General features: G+C 63.9%; 5 non-coding genes across 5 annotated transcripts; all 5 read right to left on the bottom strand.

Moving 5' to 3' along the window:
• Window positions 1-1,767: 1,767 nt before the first annotated feature.
• On the bottom strand, window positions 1,768-1,886 carry LOC142868578 (5S ribosomal RNA). Its single transcript, XR_012917524.1, has one exon. It is a non-coding gene; the product is annotated as a 5S ribosomal RNA (ribosomal RNA).
• Window positions 1,887-5,435: 3,549 nt separating this feature from the next.
• Window positions 5,436-5,554, bottom strand: LOC142868577 (5S ribosomal RNA). Its single transcript, XR_012917523.1, has one exon. It is a non-coding gene; the product is annotated as a 5S ribosomal RNA (ribosomal RNA).
• Window positions 5,555-9,102: 3,548 nt separating this feature from the next.
• LOC142868576 (5S ribosomal RNA) lies at window positions 9,103-9,221 on the bottom strand. The gene has a single exon (XR_012917522.1). It is a non-coding gene; the product is annotated as a 5S ribosomal RNA (ribosomal RNA).
• A 3,534-nt stretch (window positions 9,222-12,755) lies between these two features.
• LOC142868575 (5S ribosomal RNA) lies at window positions 12,756-12,874 on the bottom strand. The gene has a single exon (XR_012917521.1). It is a non-coding gene; the product is annotated as a 5S ribosomal RNA (ribosomal RNA).
• Window positions 12,875-16,410: 3,536 nt separating this feature from the next.
• LOC142868574 (5S ribosomal RNA) lies at window positions 16,411-16,529 on the bottom strand. The gene has a single exon (XR_012917520.1). It is a non-coding gene; the product is annotated as a 5S ribosomal RNA (ribosomal RNA).
• Window positions 16,530-19,613: the final 3,084 nt, after the last annotated feature.

Raw genomic sequence — 19,613 nt, 5'->3', positions numbered from 1 at the left:
CCACCCCCGACATGGCGCAGGGCTCAGAGACACCTCAGACACTTGCTACCCAAAGTGCAAAGGGCATCAGTTGCTCCTCCAAACCCCCCCCCCGCCCAGCAGACCGCGTTGTCCAGCCAGCCCCCGGGCCTCCCTGGGGTGCCCAGCACAAAAGTGCAGACAACCACCGGACCCTCAATCTCAGTTTTCGGATGTTTTTGCCACTCTAAGGACCCGCAGGCCAGCTGGGCCTTCTGGCAGGACAGAGAGCCCCGGAATCCGACGTGGAGAGCTGGGTGTACGTCCCCACGAGGAGGCGGTCCCCACCTCCGCGGCTCTCCCCTTGCGGGGGGGAAAAGCAGCCACGGGGCCTCAGAGAAGACACCAGGCTGGGCGCCCGCCCCACAGTGGGGGCACGTCCCCCGCAGGCCACTTAGCGACGGCCGCCGGCCGGCGGACGGTTGGGTGGCGCGAGACGCTGCGGCCGCCCTGCTACCGGGTTCCTGGGAGGGCGTCCTGGAACCAGCGTCCACACCAAGCCCTTGGAAGGCCCAGGCGACGGAGGAGCCCCGTCAGGCAGGGGCCGAGGACGGTGACGGCCCGGGCGGGGAGGAGCGTGTCAGGCAGGGGCAGAGGATGGTGACAGGTGACAGGCCGGGCGGGAAGGAGTCAGTCAGGCAGGGGCCGAGGAGGAGACGGGGCTGGGTAAGGGTTAGGGTTAGAGTCAGGGCACAAGTCACAATCGCAAAGACCTGGAAGCGACCCGAGTGCCCATCGACCCACGAGTGCGTAAATGAAATGTGGCGCGTGGACACCACGGAGTGCTATTCAGCTAGGAGGAGCAGCGGTGAGAGGGCACCTCTCGTGGTTCTCCTGGCCAGAGCTGGAACCCGTTCCAGTAAGCCAGGTAGCCCAAGAATGGACACACGAGCACCACGTGCTCGCGCTCACCAGCAAATGGGTACGAACCGACGGACACCCAAGTGGACACAGAGGAATCACCTTCATCGGGTGGGTGTCGGGCGGGTGGGGGGAGGGGATGGGCATACACCTCCATTAGGAATGGGGTGGGTGCGCACCGACTGGGGGATGGGCGCACTTGAGGCTCTGACCCGAGGGGGGAGGCTGGGAGAGGGCAACGTACCCGACCTTAACATTGGTACCCCCACAATACGCTGGAACAACATCAGAGGTTAATGAATAAGAACACAGGGGGGAGGGGGGCACGGGCAACACATGTCACCTTAATACTTGGACTCCCATCATCTGCTTGAAAAGAGAGAGAAAAGAAAATGCAATCATAGAGATAAGGGACACTTTTTAAACATAATGAATCCGAAGAGAAAAGTAAAAGGAGGCCTGTGGAGCAGGTCTGGGTGTGACTCCGGATCCCCCAACATCAGGTGCCACCACCAAAGATTCCTACGTGTAGCCCATAGAACCCCAAAAGCAACGGGACGAGTTCTGGTCACATACTCCCTCAAAATGACATCCTGGCCTTCTTCTGGAACTCCCTCCCCTCTCAGACTCTCAAGGTTTCCTCCAGCGTGTCGGTTCCCACAGAGCAGACCTTTGGTCTGAGACCTGACAGTCCAGAAGCCACGCATGCTGCCGCGTGACGGCGGTGTCGCGGCTTGGGACAAGAGGAGGCCCCACGGTGCGGGCTGGGGCGCCAGGCACCGCGGCGGGCGCTGAGGGTGGGGGTGACCCCCGCCCGGGGCCGCCGCCTCGCTCCCAGAGAAGGGACAGAACAAGAGGCAAAACAAAAAAAAAAAAAAAAAAAAAAGAAGCCTACGGCACCCGGTATTCCCAGGCGGTCTCCCATCCAAGTACTAACCAGGCCCGACCCTGCTTAGCTTCCGAGACCAGACGAGATCGGGCGCGTTCAGGGTGGTGTGGCCCTAGACGGCGGAGGGCGCCCCTGCCCCGCTCAAGAAGCCGAGCCTCTCTGCGCTTCCCCGCCGCCTCCTCCCGCCCCAGGCCCCGCGCCGGCGCTGACCCGCACCGGGCGGGCCTGTTGAGTTCACCGGCCGGGTCCGGCGGGCTCCGAGGGACGGGGGTGACAGGCGGGGCGGGGCGGGGCGGGCAGGGAGCGGCGGGCCGGGGTGGGGGGCTGTCTCTCTATACACACACACACACACACACACACACACACTCACACTCACTCACTCACACTCACACAAGATGCGCCTCCACGGCTGGACTCGCCAAGGTGGAGACCTTCCAGCCCCCTTCCTCTCCTCGCCTGGCCCACCCCCAGCTCGTGGCCGCCCCCGCCGCCGCCGCCGCCGCCGCCGCCGCCGCCGCCGCCGCCGCCGCCGCCGCCGCCGCCGATTGCGCACGCGCGGGTCGCCCGCCCTTTGACCCCAGGCAGGGGCCGCCCTCCCCGACAACCCCTTTCAGCTGCGCCCCCCACCCTGTGGGTGGGCTGCCGCCTATTCCCCCGGGCCCGGGCTGGGGCACAGCGCATGGGGGAGGGGAGCGAGTGTATGGGGCGTCTCTCTCTCTCTCTTGGGATGTGTCCCATGGGTGGGGTGGCGTGGTTAGTGGGGCGCTGAAGAAATCAGTCCCCTCCATCTCCTACCTCTGGAAAACGCCCAAGCCCTTGGAGAACTGCCGGCAACGCGACCGTGGGGGCCGGGACCCTCCTCTGTGTCCTCCTGTGGCCCAGTCCAAGGGGCCTGGGCCTGGCCGGGGCTGCATTGGACCCCGACCCCCCTGGCGTGTGGACTCGCTAAAAATCGGCGATTAGATATTGGATTCCAGCTTCATTGAGGTCATTTCACTAATGAGTGCACCGGAAAGAGTTTCCTAATCCATCTGTGAGGGTGGCAACTGAAAGAGAATTTTAAAGCTGACAGAATAGGCGAGGAAAGGCATAGGAGATTTCCACACCCAGTAAGGAAGCCTTTCCCGAAATGGAAGAAAGAAACGAGCAAACAGAGACACCGGTAGCCCGCCAGGATCAGAGTCTGCCCCCGAGAGAAAGTACCCTGACCAGGTTCACCCGTGGGTGGGTGGCGAGCTAGCGGCATTCAGAAGAGCGAGGCCCGCAGTCTGTGCAGAAGACACCTGCACTCGGGTGTGTGTGGCGGCACGATTCACAAGCAGCTCCAGATGTTAAGCCAAGGAGAAGCCAGGGAGTTCCCAACGCCCCAGGTGTCCTCAGCCCACGACTGGCTGCTGGGGGAATGCGAAGCCCGGCTCCTTGTCTCAGAGCGGGACAACCAGGAGGTGTGACGTACACCCCGGGGTTCCCAGGAGGATCAGGCTGAAGCTGGGACTTGGCCTCAAAGTGTCCCCTCGCACGGCCACCCCCTTCCCCTTCCTGCTCCTCTACTCCTGGTGCCCCTCCATCCAGGGGCCAGACCTTAAAGAGTCACCCGCAAGAGAATCCTGGTCCCAAAGGAGCCTTCTGGGGGACCCGTGCTGAGAGAGGTTGTGGGCATGGCCCGCTGGGGCTCTGCCCGACCCAGGGCTGAGAGATGCAACCTCCCAGCTCTGGGTCCCTGCAGGGGAAGCGTTGGCAAGCACAGGGCCAGTCCTCCAAAGGCCCAGGTGCAGGGAGCCCAGGCCAAGCAGCCTGTGGAAGAAGCCACCCCGGGAACACGACTGCAGGCCACGGCCCTTCCCACCTCCTCCTCCTCCTCCTCCTCCTGCTCCTCCACCCCCCCCCCGACCTCCCACCCCCACCCCCGACATGGCGCAGGGCTCAGAGACACCTCAGACACTTGCTACCCAAAGTGCAAAGGGCATCAGTTGCTCCTCCAAACCCCCCCCCCGCCCAGCAGACCGCGTTGTCCAGCCAGCCCCCGGGCCTCCCTGGGGTGCCCAGCACAAAAGTGCAGACAACCACCGGACCCTCAATCTCAGTTTTCGGATGTTTTTGCCACTCTAAGGACCCGCAGGCCAGCTGGGCCTTCTGGCAGGACAGAGAGCCCCGGAATCCGACGTGGAGAGCTGGGTGTACGTCCCCACGAGGAGGCGGTCCCCACCTCCGCGGCTCTCCCCTTGCGGGGGGGAAAAGCAGCCACGGGGCCTCAGAGAAGACACCAGGCTGGGCGCCCGCCCCACAGTGGGGGCACGTCCCCCGCAGGCCACTTAGCGACGGCCGCCGGCCGGCGGACGGTTGGGTGGCGCGAGACGCTGCGGCCGCCCTGCTACCGGGTTCCTGGGAGGGCGTCCTGGAACCAGCGTCCACACCAAGCCCTTGGAAGGCCCAGGCGACGGAGGAGCCCCGTCAGGCAGGGGCCGAGGACGGTGACGGCCCGGGCGGGGAGGAGCGTGTCAGGCAGGGGCAGAGGACGGTGACAGGTGACAGGCCGGGCGGGAAGGAGTCAGTCAGGCAGGGGCCGAGGAGGAGACGGGGCTGGGTAAGGGTTAGGGTTAGAGTCAGGGCACAAGTCACAATCGCAAAGACCTGGAAGCGACCCGAGTGCCCATCGACCCACGAGTGCGTAAATGAAATGTGGCGCGTGGACACCACGGAGTGCTATTCAGCTAGGAGGAGCAGCGGTGAGAGGGCACCTCTCGTGGTTCTCCTGGCCAGAGCTGGAACCCGTTCCAGTAAGCCAGGTAGCCCAAGAATGGACACACGAGCACCACGTGCTCGCGCTCACCAGCAAATGGGTACGAACCGACGGACACCCAAGTGGACACAGAGGAATCACCTTCATCGGGTGGGTGTCGGGCGGGTGGGGGGAGGGGATGGGCATACACCTCCATTAGGAATGGGGTGGGTGCGCACCGACTGGGGGATGGGCGCACTTGAGGCTCTGACCCGAGGGGGGAGGCTGGGAGAGGGCAACGTACCCGACCTTAACATTGGTACCCCCACAATACGCTGGAACAACATCAGAGGTTAATGAATAAGAACACAGGGGGGAGGGGGGCACGGGCAACACATGTCACCTTAATACTTGGACTCCCATCATCTGCTTGAAAAGAGAGAGAAAAGAAAATGCAATCATAGAGATAAGGGACACTTTTTAAACATAATGAATCCGAAGAGAAAAGTAAAAGGAGGCCTGTGGAGCAGGTCTGGGTGTGACTCCGGATCCCCCAACATCAGGTGCCACCACCAAAGATTCCTACGTGTAGCCCATAGAACCCCAAAAGCAACGGGACGAGTTCTGGTCACATACTCCCTCAAAATGACATCCTGGCCTTCTTCTGGAACTCCCTCCCCTCTCAGACTCTCAAGGTTTCCTCCAGCGTGTCGGTTCCCACAGAGCAGACCTTTGGTCTGAGACCTGACAGTCCAGAAGCCACGCATGCTGCCGCGTGACGGCGGTGTCGCGGCTTGGGACAAGAGGAGGCCCCACGGTGCGGGCTGGGGCGCCAGGCACCGCGGCGGGCGCTGAGGGTGGGGGTGACCCCCGCCCGGGGCCGCCGCCTCGCTCCCAGAGAGGGGACAGAACAAGAGGCAAAACAAAAAAAAAAAAAAAAAAAAAAGAAGCCTACGGCACCCGGTATTCCCAGGCGGTCTCCCATCCAAGTACTAACCAGGCCCGACCCTGCTTAGCTTCCGAGACCAGACGAGATCGGGCGCGTTCAGGGTGGTGTGGCCCTAGACGGCGGAGGGCGCCCCTGCCCCGCTCAAGAAGCCGAGCCTCTCTGCGCTTCCCCGCCGCCTCCTCCCGCCCCAGGCCCCGCGCCGGCGCTGACCCGCACCGGGCGGGCCTGTTGAGTTCACCGGCCGGGTCCGGCGGGCTCCGAGGGACGGGGGTGACAGGCGGGGCGGGGCGGGGCGGGCAGGGAGCGGCGGGCCGGGGTGGGGGGCTGTCTCTCTATACACACACACACACACACACACACACACACTCACACTCACTCACTCACACTCACACAAGATGCGCCTCCACGGCTGGACTCGCCAAGGTGGAGACCTTCCAGCCCCCTTCCTCTCCTCGCCTGGCCCACCCCCAGCTCGTGGCCGCCCCCGCCGCCGCCGCCGCCGCCGCCGCCGCCGCCGCCGCCGCCGCCGCCGCCGCCGCCGATTGCGCACGCGCGGGTCGCCCGCCCTTTGACCCCAGGCAGGGGCCGCCCTCCCCGACAACCCCTTTCAGCTGCGCCCCCCACCCTGTGGGTGGGCTGCCGCCTATTCCCCCGGGCCCGGGCTGGGGCACAGCGCATGGGGGAGGGGAGCGAGTGTATGGGGCGTCTCTCTCTCTCTCTTGGGATGTGTCCCATGGGTGGGGTGGCGTGGTTAGTGGGGCGCTGAAGAAATCAGTCCCCTCCATCTCCTACCTCTGGAAAACGCCCAAGCCCTTGGAGAACTGCCGGCAACGCGACCGTGGGGGCCGGGACCCTCCTCTGTGTCCTCCTGTGGCCCAGTCCAAGGGGCCTGGGCCTGGCCGGGGCTGCATTGGACCCCGACCCCCCTGGCGTGTGGACTCGCTAAAAATCGGCGATTAGATATTGGATTCCAGCTTCATTGAGGTCATTTCACTAATGAGTGCACCGGAAAGAGTTTCCTAATCCATCTGTGAGGGTGGCAACTGAAAGAGAATTTTAAAGCTGACAGAATAGGCGAGGAAAGGCATAGGAGATTTCCACACCCAGTAAGGAAGCCTTTCCCGAAATGGAAGAAAGAAACGAGCAAACAGAGACACCGGTAGCCCGCCAGGATCAGAGTCTGCCCCCGAGAGAAAGTACCCTGACCAGGTTCACCCGTGGGTGGGTGGCGAGCTAGCGGCATTCAGAAGAGCGAGGCCCGCAGTCTGTGCAGAAGACACCTGCACTCGGGTGTGTGTGGCGGCACGATTCACAAGCAGCTCCAGATGTTAAGCCAAGGAGAAGCCAGGGAGTTCCCAACGCCCCAGGTGTCCTCAGCCCACGACTGGCTGCTGGGGGAATGCGAAGCCCGGCTCCTTGTCTCAGAGCGGGACAACCAGGAGGTGTGACGTACACCCCGGGGTTCCCAGGAGGATCAGGCTGAAGCTGGGACTTGGCCTCAAAGTGTCCCCTCGCACGGCCACCCCCTTCCCCTTCCTGCTCCTCTACTCCTGGTGCCCCTCCATCCAGGGGCCAGACCTTAAAGAGTCACCCGCAAGAGAATCCTGGTCCCAAAGGAGCCTTCTGGGGGACCCGTGCTGAGAGAGGTTGTGGGCATGGCCCGCTGGGGCTCTGCCCGACCCAGGGCTGAGAGATGCAACCTCCCAGCTCTGGGTCCCTGCAGGGGAAGCGTTGGCAAGCACAGGGCCAGTCCTCCAAAGGCCCAGGTGCAGGGAGCCCAGGCCAAGCAGCCTGTGGAAGAAGCCACCCCGGGAACACGACTGCAGGCCACGGCCCTTCCCACCTCCTCCTCCTCCTCCTCCTCCTGCTCCTCCACCCCCCCCCGACCTCCCACCCCCACCCCCGACATGGCGCAGGGCTCAGAGACACCTCAGACACTTGCTACCCAAAGTGCAAAGGGCATCAGTTGCTCCTCCAAACCCCCCCCCCCCCGCCCAGCAGACCGCGTTGTCCAGCCAGCCCCCGGGCCTCCCTGGGGTGCCCAGCACAAAAGTGCAGACAACCACCGGACCCTCAATCTCAGTTTTCGGATGTTTTTGCCACTCTAAGGACCCGCAGGCCAGCTGGGCCTTCTGGCAGGACAGAGAGCCCCGGAATCCGACGTGGAGAGCTGGGTGTACGTCCCCACGAGGAGGCGGTCCCCACCTCCGCGGCTCTCCCCTTGCGGGGGGGAAAAGCAGCCACGGGGCCTCAGAGAAGACACCAGGCTGGGCGCCCGCCCCACAGTGGGGGCACGTCCCCCGCAGGCCACTTAGCGACGGCCGCCGGCCGGCGGACGGTTGGGTGGCGCGAGACGCTGCGGCCGCCCTGCTACCGGGTTCCTGGGAGGGCGTCCTGGAACCAGCGTCCACACCAAGCCCTTGGAAGGCCCAGGCGACGGAGGAGCCCCGTCAGGCAGGGGCCGAGGACGGTGACGGCCCGGGCGGGGAGGAGCGTGTCAGGCAGGGGCAGAGGACGGTGACAGGTGACAGGCCGGGCGGGAAGGAGTCAGTCAGGCAGGGGCCGAGGAGGAGACGGGGCTGGGTAAGGGTTAGGGTTAGAGTCAGGGCACAAGTCACAATCGCAAAGACCTGGAAGCGACCCGAGTGCCCATCGACCCACGAGTGCGTAAATGAAATGTGGCGCGTGGACACCACGGAGTGCTATTCAGCTAGGAGGAGCAGCGGTGAGAGGGCACCTCTCGTGGTTCTCCTGGCCAGAGCTGGAACCCGTTCCAGTAAGCCAGGTAGCCCAAGAATGGACACACGAGCACCACGTGCTCGCGCTCACCAGCAAATGGGTACGAACCGACGGACACCCAAGTGGACACAGAGGAATCACCTTCATCGGGTGGGTGTCGGGCGGGTGGGGGGAGGGGATGGGCATACACCTCCATTAGGAATGGGGTGGGTGCGCACCGACTGGGGGATGGGCGCACTTGAGGCTCTGACCCGAGGGGGGAGGCTGGGAGAGGGCAACGTACCCGACCTTAACATTGGTACCCCCACAATACGCTGGAACAACATCAGAGGTTAATGAATAAGAACACAGGGGGGAGGGGGGCACGGGCAACACATGTCACCTTAATACTTGGACTCCCATCATCTGCTTGAAAAGAGAGAGAAAAGAAAATGCAATCATAGAGATAAGGGACACTTTTTAAACATAATGAATCCGAAGAGAAAAGTAAAAGGAGGCCTGTGGAGCAGGTCTGGGTGTGACTCCGGATCCCCCAACATCAGGTGCCACCACCAAAGATTCCTACGTGTAGCCCATAGAACCCCAAAAGCAACGGGACGAGTTCTGGTCACATACTCCCTCAAAATGACATCCTGGCCTTCTTCTGGAACTCCCTCCCCTCTCAGACTCTCAAGGTTTCCTCCAGCGTGTCGGTTCCCACAGAGCAGACCTTTGGTCTGAGACCTGACAGTCCAGAAGCCACGCATGCTGCCGCGTGACGGCGGTGTCGCGGCTTGGGACAAGAGGAGGCCCCACGGTGCGGGCTGGGGCGCCAGGCACCGCGGCGGGCGCTGAGGGTGGGGGTGACCCCCGCCCGGGGCCGCCGCCTCGCTCCCAGAGAGGGGACAGAACAAGAGGCAAAACAAAAAAAAAAAAAAAAAAAAAAGAAGCCTACGGCACCCGGTATTCCCAGGCGGTCTCCCATCCAAGTACTAACCAGGCCCGACCCTGCTTAGCTTCCGAGACCAGACGAGATCGGGCGCGTTCAGGGTGGTGTGGCCCTAGACGGCGGAGGGCGCCCCTGCCCCGCTCAAGAAGCCGAGCCTCTCTGCGCTTCCCCGCCGCCTCCTCCCGCCCCAGGCCCCGCGCCGGCGCTGACCCGCACCGGGCGGGCCTGTTGAGTTCACCGGCCGGGTCCGGCGGGCTCCGAGGGACGGGGGTGACAGGCGGGGCGGGGCGGGGCGGGTAGGGAGCGGCGGGCCGGGGTGGGGGGCTGTCTCTCTATACACACACACACACACACACACACACACACTCACACTCACTCACTCACACTCACACAAGATGCGCCTCCACGGCTGGACTCGCCAAGGTGGAGACCTTCCAGCCCCCTTCCTCTCCTCGCCTGGCCCACCCCCAGCTCGTGGCCGCCCCCGCCGCCGCCGCCGCCGCCGCCGCCGCCGCCGCCGCCGCCGCCGATTGCGCACGCGCGGGTCGCCCGCCCTTTGACCCCAGGCAGGGGCCGCCCTCCCCGACAACCCCTTTCAGCTGCGCCCCCCACCCTGTGGGTGGGCTGCCGCCTATTCCCCCGGGCCCGGGCTGGGGCACAGCGCATGGGGGAGGGGAGCGAGTGTATGGGGCGTCTCTCTCTCTCTCTTGGGATGTGTCCCATGGGTGGGGTGGCGTGGTTAGTGGGGCGCTGAAGAAATCAGTCCCCTCCATCTCCTACCTCTGGAAAACGCCCAAGCCCTTGGAGAACTGCCGGCAACGCGACCGTGGGGGCCGGGACCCTCCTCTGTGTCCTCCTGTGGCCCAGTCCAAGGGGCCTGGGCCTGGCCGGGGCTGCATTGGACCCCGACCCCCCTGGCGTGTGGACTCGCTAAAAATCGGCGATTAGATATTGGATTCCAGCTTCATTGAGGTCATTTCACTAATGAGTGCACCGGAAAGAGTTTCCTAATCCATCTGTGAGGGTGGCAACTGAAAGAGAATTTTAAAGCTGACAGAATAGGCGAGGAAAGGCATAGGAGATTTCCACACCCAGTAAGGAAGCCTTTCCCGAAATGGAAGAAAGAAACGAGCAAACAGAGACACCGGTAGCCCGCCAGGATCAGAGTCTGCCCCCGAGAGAAAGTACCCTGACCAGGTTCACCCGTGGGTGGGTGGCGAGCTAGCGGCATTCAGAAGAGCGAGGCCCGCAGTCTGTGCAGAAGACACCTGCACTCGGGTGTGTGTGGCGGCACGATTCACAAGCAGCTCCAGATGTTAAGCCAAGGAGAAGCCAGGGAGTTCCCAACGCCCCAGGTGTCCTCAGCCCACGACTGGCTGCTGGGGGAATGCGAAGCCCGGCTCCTTGTCTCAGAGCGGGACAACCAGGAGGTGTGACGTACACCCCGGGGTTCCCAGGAGGATCAGGCTGAAGCTGGGACTTGGCCTCAAAGTGTCCCCTCGCACGGCCACCCCCTTCCCCTTCCTGCTCCTCTACTCCTGGTGCCCCTCCATCCAGGGGCCAGACCTTAAAGAGTCACCCGCAAGAGAATCCTGGTCCCAAAGGAGCCTTCTGGGGGACCCGTGCTGAGAGAGGTTGTGGGCATGGCCCGCTGGGGCTCTGCCCGACCCAGGGCTGAGAGATGCAACCTCCCAGCTCTGGGTCCCTGCAGGGGAAGCGTTGGCAAGCACAGGGCCAGTCCTCCAAAGGCCCAGGTGCAGGGAGCCCAGGCCAAGCAGCCTGTGGAAGAAGCCACCCCGGGAACACGACTGCAGGCCACGGCCCTTCCCACCTCCTCCTCCTCCTCCTCCTCCTGCTCCTCCACCCCCCCCCCGACCTCCCACCCCCACCCCCGACATGGCGCAGGGCTCAGAGACACCTCAGACACTTGCTACCCAAAGTGCAAAGGGCATCAGTTGCTCCTCCAAACCCCCCCCCCGCCCTGCAGACCGCGTTGTCCAGCCAGCCCCCGGGCCTCCCTGGGGTGCCCAGCACAAAAGTGCAGACAACCACCGGACCCTCAATCTCAGTTTTCGGATGTTTTTGCCACTCTAAGGACCCGCAGGCCAGCTGGGCCTTCTGGCAGGACAGAGAGCCCCGGAATCCGACGTGGAGAGCTGGGTGTACGTCCCCACGAGGAGGCGGTCCCCACCTCCGCGGCTCTCCCCTTGCGGGGGGGAAAAGCAGCCACGGGGCCTCAGAGAAGACACCAGGCTGGGCGCCCGCCCCACAGTGGGGGCACGTCCCCCGCAGGCCACTTAGCGACGGCCGCCGGCCGGCGGACGGTTGGGTGGCGCGAGACGCTGCGGCCGCCCTGCTACCGGGTTCCTGGGAGGGCGTCCTGGAACCAGCGTCCACACCAAGCCCTTGGAAGGCCCAGGCGACGGAGGAGCCCCGTCAGGCAGGGGCCGAGGACGGTGACGGCCCGGGCGGGGAGGAGCGTGTCAGGCAGGGGCAGAGGACGGTGACAGGTGACAGGCCGGGCGGGAAGGAGTCAGTCAGGCAGGGGCCGAGGAGGAGACGGGGCTGGGTAAGGGTTAGGGTTAGAGTCAGGGCACAAGTCACAATCGCAAAGACCTGGAAGCGACCCGAGTGCCCATCGACCCACGAGTGCGTAAATGAAATGTGGCGCGTGGACACCACGGAGTGCTATTCAGCTAGGAGGAGCAGCGGTGAGAGGGCACCTCTCGTGGTTCTCCTGGCCAGAGCTGGAACCCGTTCCAGTAAGCCAGGTAGCCCAAGAATGGACACACGAGCACCACGTGCTCGCGCTCACCAGCAAATGGGTACGAACCGACGGACACCCAAGTGGACACAGAGGAATCACCTTCATCGGGTGGGTGTCGGGCGGGTGGGGGGAGGGGATGGGCATACACCTCCATTAGGAATGGGGTGGGTGCGCACCGACTGGGGGATGGGCGCACTTGAGGCTCTGACCCGAGGGGGGAGGCTGGGAGAGGGCAACGTACCCGACCTTAACATTGGTACCCCCACAATACGCTGGAACAACATCAGAGGTTAATGAATAAGAACACAGGGGGGAGGGGGGCACGGGCAACACATGTCACCTTAATACTTGGACTCCCATCATCTGCTTGAAAAGAGAGAGAAAAGAAAATGCAATCATAGAGATAAGGGACACTTTTTAAACATAATGAATCCGAAGAGAAAAGTAAAAGGAGGCCTGTGGAGCAGGTCTGGGTGTGACTCCGGATCCCCCAACATCAGGTGCCACCACCAAAGATTCCTACGTGTAGCCCATAGAACCCCAAAAGCAACGGGACGAGTTCTGGTCACATACTCCCTCAAAATGACATCCTGGCCTTCTTCTGGAACTCCCTCCCCTCTCAGACTCTCAAGGTTTCCTCCAGCGTGTCGGTTCCCACAGAGCAGACCTTTGGTCTGAGACCTGACAGTCCAGAAGCCACGCATGCTGCCGCGTGACGGCGGTGTCGCGGCTTGGGACAAGAGGAGGCCCCACGGTGCGGGCTGGGGCGCCAGGCACCGCGGCGGGCGCTGAGGGTGGGGGTGACCCCCGCCCGGGGCCGCCGCCTCGCTCCCAGAGAGGGGACAGAACAAGAGGCAAAACAAAAAAAAAAAAAAAAAAAAAAGAAGCCTACGGCACCCGGTATTCCCAGGCGGTCTCCCATCCAAGTACTAACCAGGCCCGACCCTGCTTAGCTTCCGAGACCAGACGAGATCGGGCGCGTTCAGGGTGGTGTGGCCCTAGACGGCGGAGGGCGCCCCTGCCCCGCTCAAGAAGCCGAGCCTCTCTGCGCTTCCCCGCCGCCTCCTCCCGCCCCAGGCCCCGCGCCGGCGCTGACCCGCACCGGGCGGGCCTGTTGAGTTCACCGGCCGGGTCCGGCGGGCTCCGAGGGACGGGGGTGACAGGCGGGGCGGGGCGGGGCGGGCAGGGAGCGGCGGGCCGGGGTGGGGGGCTGTCTCTCTATACACACACACACACACACACACACACACACACTCACACTCACTCACTCACACTCACACAAGATGCGCCTCCACGGCTGGACTCGCCAAGGTGGAGACCTTCCAGCCCCCTTCCTCTCCTCGCCTGGCCCACCCCCAGCTCGTGGCCGCCCCCGCCGCCGCCGCCGCCGCCGCCGCCGCCGCCGCCGCCGCCGCCGATTGCGCACGCGCGGGTCGCCCGCCCTTTGACCCCAGGCAGGGGCCGCCCTCCCCGACAACCCCTTTCAGCTGCGCCCCCCACCCTGTGGGTGGGCTGCCGCCTATTCCCCCGGGCCCGGGCTGGGGCACAGCGCATGGGGGAGGGGAGCGAGTGTATGGGGCGTCTCTCTCTCTCTCTTGGGATGTGTCCCATGGGTGGGGTGGCGTGGTTAGTGGGGCGCTGAAGAAATCAGTCCCCTCCATCTCCTACCTCTGGAAAACGCCCAAGCCCTTGGAGAACTGCCGGCAACGCGACCGTGGGGGCCGGGACCCTCCTCTGTGTCCTCCTGTGGCCCAGTCCAAGGGGCCTGGGCCTGGCCGGGGCTGCATTGGACCCCGACCCCCCTGGCGTGTGGACTCGCTAAAAATCGGCGATTAGATATTGGATTCCAGCTTCATTGAGGTCATTTCACTAATGAGTGCACCGGAAAGAGTTTCCTAATCCATCTGTGAGGGTGGCAACTGAAAGAGAATTTTAAAGCTGACAGAATAGGCGAGGAAAGGCATAGGAGATTTCCACACCCAGTAAGGAAGCCTTTCCCGAAATGGAAGAAAGAAACGAGCAAACAGAGACACCGGTAGCCCGCCACGATCAGAGTCTGCCCCCGAGAGAAAGTACCCTGACCAGGTTCACCCGTGGGTGGGTGGCGAGCTAGCGGCATTCAGAAGAGCGAGGCCCGCAGTCTGTGCAGAAGACACCTGCACTCGGGTGTGTGTGGCGGCACGATTCACAAGCAGCTCCAGATGTTAAGCCAAGGAGAAGCCAGGGAGTTCCCAACGCCCCAGGTGTCCTCAGCCCACGACTGGCTGCTGGGGGAATGCGAAGCCCGGCTCCTTGTCTCAGAGCGGGACAACCAGGAGGTGTGACGTACACCCCGGGGTTCCCAGGAGGATCAGGCTGAAGCTGGGACTTGGCCTCAAAGTGTCCCCTCGCACGGCCACCCCCTTCCCCTTCCTGCTCCTCTACTCCTGGTGCCCCTCCATCCAGGGGCCAGACCTTAAAGAGTCACCCGCAAGAGAATCCTGGTCCCAAAGGAGCCTTCTGGGGGACCCGTGCTGAGAGAGGTTGTGGGCATGGCCCGCTGGGGCTCTGCCCGACCCAGGGCTGAGAGATGCAACCTCCCAGCTCTGGGTCCCTGCAGGGGAAGCGTTGGCAAGCACAGGGCCAGTCCTCCAAAGGCCCAGGTGCAGGGAGCCCAGGCCAAGCAGCCTGTGGAAGAAGCCACCCCGGGAACACGACTGCAGGCCACGGCCCTTCCCACCTCCTCCTCCTCCTCCTCCTCCTGCTCCTCCACCCCCCCCCGACCTCCCACCCCCACCCCCGACATGGCGCAGGGCTCAGAGACACCTCAGACACTTGCTACCCAAAGTGCAAAGGGCATCAGTTGCTCCTGCAAACCCCCCCCCCGCCCAGCAGACCGCGTTGTCCAGCCAGCCCCCGGGCCTCCCTGGGGTGCCCAGCACAAAAGTGCAGACAACCACCGGACCCTCAATCTCAGTTTTCGGATGTTTTTGCCACTCTAAGGACCCGCAGGCCAGCTGGGCCTTCTGGCAGGACAGAGAGCCCCGGAATCCGACGTGGAGAGCTGGGTGTACGTCCCCACGAGGAGGCGGTCCCCACCTCCGCGGCTCTCCCCTTGCGGGGGGGGAAAAGCAGCCACGGGGCCTCAGAGAAGACACCAGGCTGGGCGCCCGCCCCACAGTGGGGGCACGTCCCCCGCAGGCCACTTAGCGACGGCCGCCGGCCGGCGGACGGTTGGGTGGCGCGAGACGCTGCGGCCGCCCTGCTACCGGGTTCCTGGGAGGGCGTCCTGGAACCAGCGTCCACACCAAGCCCTTGGAAGGCCCAGGCGACGGAGGAGCCCCGTCAGGCAGGGGCCGAGGACGGTGACGGCCCGGGCGGGGAGGAGCGTGTCAGGCAGGGGCAGAGGACGGTGACAGGTGACAGGCCGGGCGGGAAGGAGTCAGTCAGGCAGGGGCCGAGGAGGAGACGGGGCTGGGTAAGGGTTAGGGTTAGAGTCAGGGCACAAGTCACAATCGCAAAGACCTGGAAGCGACCCGAGTGCCCATCGACCCACGAGTGCGTAAATGAAATGTGGCGCGTGGACACCACGGAGTGCTATTCAGCTAGGAGGAGCAGCGGTGAGAGGGCACCTCTCGTGGTTCTCCTGGCCAGAGCTGGAACCCGTTCCAGTAAGCCAGGTAGCCCAAGAATGGACACACGAGCACCACGTGCTCGCGCTCACCAGCAAATGGGTACGAACCGACGGACACCCAAGTGGACACAGAGGAATCACCTTCATCGGGTGGGTGTCGGGCGGGTGGGGGGAGGGGATGGGCATACACCTCCATTAGGAATGGGGTGGGTGCGCACCGACTGGGGGATGGGCGCACTTGAGGCTCTGACCCGAGGGGGGAGGCTGGGAGAGGGCAACGTACCCGACCTTAACATTGGTACCCCCACAATACGCTGGAACAACATCAGAGGTTAATGAATAAGAACACAGGGGGGAGGGGGGCACGGGCAACACATGTCACCTTAATACTTGGACTCCCATCATCTGCTTGAAAAGAGAGAGAAAAGAAAATGCAATCATAGAGATAAGGGACACTTTTTAAACATAATGAATCCGAAGAGAAAAGTAAAAGGAGGCCTGTGGAGCAGGTCTGGGTGTGACTCCGGATCCCCCAACATCAGGTGCCACCACCAAAGATTCCTACGTGTAGCCCATAGAACCCCAAAAGCAACGGGACGAGTTCTGGTCACATACTCCCTCAAAATGACATCCTGGCCTTCTTCTGGAACTCCCTCCCCTCTCAGACTCTCAAGGTTTCCTCCAGCGTGTCGGTTCCCACAGAGCAGACCTTTGGTCTGAGACCTGACAGTCCAGAAGCCACGCATGCTGCCGCGTGACGGCGGTGTCGCGGCTTGGGACAAGAGGAGGCCCCACGGTGCGGGCTGGGGCGCCAGGCACCGCGGCGGGCGCTGAGGGTGGGGGTGACCCACGCCCGGGGCCGCCGCCTCGCTCCCAGAGAGGGGACAGAACAAGAGGCAAAACAAAAAAAAAAAAAAAAAAAAAAGAAGCCTACGGCACCCGGTATTCCCAGGCGGTCTCCCATCCAAGTACTAACCAGGCCCGACCCTGCTTAGCTTCCGAGACCAGACGAGATCGGGCGCGTTCAGGGTGGTGTGGCCCTAGACGGCGGAGGGCGCCCCTGCCCCGCTCAAGAAGCCGAGCCTCTCTGCGCTTCCCCGCCGCCTCCTCCCGCCCCAGGCCCCGCGCCGGCGCTGACCCGCACCGGGCGGGCCTGTTGAGTTCACCGGCCGGGTCCGGCGGGCTCCGAGGGACGGGGGTGACAGGCGGGGCGGGGCGGGGCGGGCAGGGAGCGGCGGGCCGGGGTGGGGGGCTGTCTCTCTATACACACACACACACACACACACACACACTCACACTCACTCACTCACACTCACACAAGATGCGCCTCCACGGCTGGACTCGCCAAGGTGGAGACCTTCCAGCCCCCTTCCTCTCCTCGCCTGGCCCACCCCCAGCTCGTGGCCGCCCCCGCCGCCGCCGCCGCCGCCGCCGCCGCCGCCGCCGCCGATTGCGCACGCGCGGGTCGCCCGCCCTTTGACCCCAGGCAGGGGCCGCCCTCCCCGACAACCCCTTTCAGCTGCGCCCCCCACCCTGTGGGTGGGCTGCCGCCTATTCCCCCGGGCCCGGGCTGGGGCACAGCGCATGGGGGAGGGGAGCGAGTGTATGGGGCGTCTCTCTCTCTCTCTTGGGATGTGTCCCATGGGTGGGGTGGCGTGGTTAGTGGGGCGCTGAAGAAATCAGTCCCCTCCATCTCCTACCTCTGGAAAACGCCCAAGCCCTTGGAGAACTGCCGGCAACGCGACCGTGGGGGCCGGGACCCTCCTCTGTGTCCTCCTGTGGCCCAGTCCAAGGGGCCTGGGCCTGGCCGGGGCTGCATTGGACCCCGACCCCCCTGGCGTGTGGACTCGCTAAAAATCGGCGATTAGATATTGGATTCCAGCTTCATTGAGGTCATTTCACTAATGAGTGCACCGGAAAGAGTTTCCTAATCCATCTGTGAGGGTGGCAACTGAAAGAGAATTTTAAAGCTGACAGAATAGGCGAGGAAAGGCATAGGAGATTTCCACACCCAGTAAGGAAGCCTTTCCCGAAATGGAAGAAAGAAACGAGCAAACAGAGACACCGGTAGCCCGCCAGGATCAGAGTCTGCCCCCGAGAGAAAGTACCCTGACCAGGTTCACCCGTGGGTGGGTGGCGAGCTAGCGGCATTCAGAAGAGCGAGGCCCGCAGTCTGTGCAGAAGACACCTGCACTCGGGTGTGTGTGGCGGCACGATTCACAAGCAGCTCCAGATGTTAAGCCAAGGAGAAGCCAGGGAGTTCCCAACGCCCCAGGTGTCCTCAGCCCACGACTGGCTGCTGGGGGAATGCGAAGCCCGGCTCCTTGTCTCAGAGCGGGACAACCAGGAGGTGTGACGTACACCCCGGGGTTCCCAGGAGGATCAGGCTGAAGCTGGGACTTGGCCTCAAAGTGTCCCCTCGCACGGCCACCCCCTTCCCCTTCCTGCTCCTCTACTCCTGGTGCCCCTCCATCCAGGGGCCAGACCTTAAAGAGTCACCCGCAAGAGAATCCTGGTCCCAAAGGAGCCTTCTGGGGGACCCGTGCTGAGAGAGGTTGTGGGCATGGCCCGCTGGGGCTCTGCCCGACCCAGGGCTGAGAGATGCAACCTCCCAGCTCTGGGTCCCTGCAGGGGAAGCGTTGGCAAGCACAGGGCCAGTCCTCCAAAGGCCCAGGTGCAGGGAGCCCAGGCCAAGCAGCCTGTGGAAGAAGCCACCCCGGGAACACGACTGCAGGCCACGGCCCTTCCCACCTCCTCCTCCTCCTCCTCCTCCTGCTCCTCCACCCCCCCCCCCCCCGACCTCCCACCCCCACCCCCGACATGGCGCAGGGCTCAGAGACACCTCAGACACTTGCTACCCAAAGTGCAAAGGGCATCAGTTGCTCCTCCAAACCCCCCCCCCGCCCAGCAGACCGCGTTGTCCAGCCAGCCCCCGGGCCTCCCTGGGGTGCCCAGCACAAAAGTGCAGACAACCACCGGACCCTCAATCTCAGTTTTCGGATGTTTTTGCCACTCTAAGGACCCGCAGGCCAGCTGGGCCTTCTGGCAGGACAGAGAGCCCCGGAATCCGACGTGGAGAGCTGGGTGTACGTCCCCACGAGGAGGCGGTCCCCACCTCCGCGGCTCTCCCCTTGCGGGGGGGAAAAGCAGCCACGGGGCCTCAGAGAAGACACCAGGCTGGGCGCCCGCCCCACAGTGGGGGCACGTCCCCCGCAGGCCACTTAGCGACGGCCGCCGGCCGGCGGACGGTTGGGTGGCGCGAGACGCTGCGGCCGCCCTGCTACCGGGTTCCTGGGAGGGCGTCCTGGAACCAGCGTCCACACCAAGCCCTTGGAAGGCCCAGGCGACGGAGGAGCCCCGTCAGGCAGGGGCCGAGGACGGTGACGGCCCGGGCGGGGAGGAGCGTGTCAGGCAGGGGCAGAGGACGGTGACAGGTGACAGGCCGGGCGGGAAGGAGTCAGTCAGGCAGGGGCCGAGGAGGAGACGGGGCTGGGTAAGGGTTAGGGTTAGAGTCAGGGCACAAGTCACAATCGCAAAGACCTGGAAGCGACCCGAGTGCCCATCGACCCACGAGTGCGTAAATGAAATGTGGCGCGTGGACACCACGGAGTGCTATTCAGCTAGGAGGAGCAGCGGTGAGAGGGCACCTCTCGTGGTTCTCCTGGCCAGAGCTGGAACCCGTTCCAGTAAGCCAGGTAGCCCAAGAATGGACACACGAGCACCACGTGCTCGCGCTCACCAGCAAATGGGTACGAACCGACGGACACCCAAGTGGACACAGAGGAATCACCTTCATCGGGTGGGTGTCGGGCGGGTGGGGGGAGGGGATGGGCATACACCTCCATTAGGAATGGGGTGGGTGCGCACCGACTGGGGGATGGGCGCACTTGAGGCTCTGACCCGAGGGGGGAGGCTGGGAGAGGGCAACGTACCCGACCTTAACATTGGTACCCCCACAATACGCTGGAACAACATCAGAGGTTAATGAATAAGAACACAGGGGGGAGGGGGGCACGGGCAACACATGTCACCTTAATACTTGGACTCCCATCATCTGCTTGAAAAGAGAGAGAAAAGAAAATGCAATCATAGAGATAAGGGACACTTTTTAAACATAATGAATCCGAAGA

The sequence above is a fragment of the Microcebus murinus genome, unplaced genomic scaffold (assembly GCF_040939455.1).
Source record: "Microcebus murinus isolate Inina unplaced genomic scaffold, M.murinus_Inina_mat1.0 scaf034_hap2_Mmur4.0, whole genome shotgun sequence".
NCBI lineage: Eukaryota > Metazoa > Chordata > Mammalia > Primates > Cheirogaleidae > Microcebus > Microcebus murinus.
Note: the sequence above shows the minus strand (reverse complement) of the source record. Positions and strands in the feature narration are given on the sequence as shown.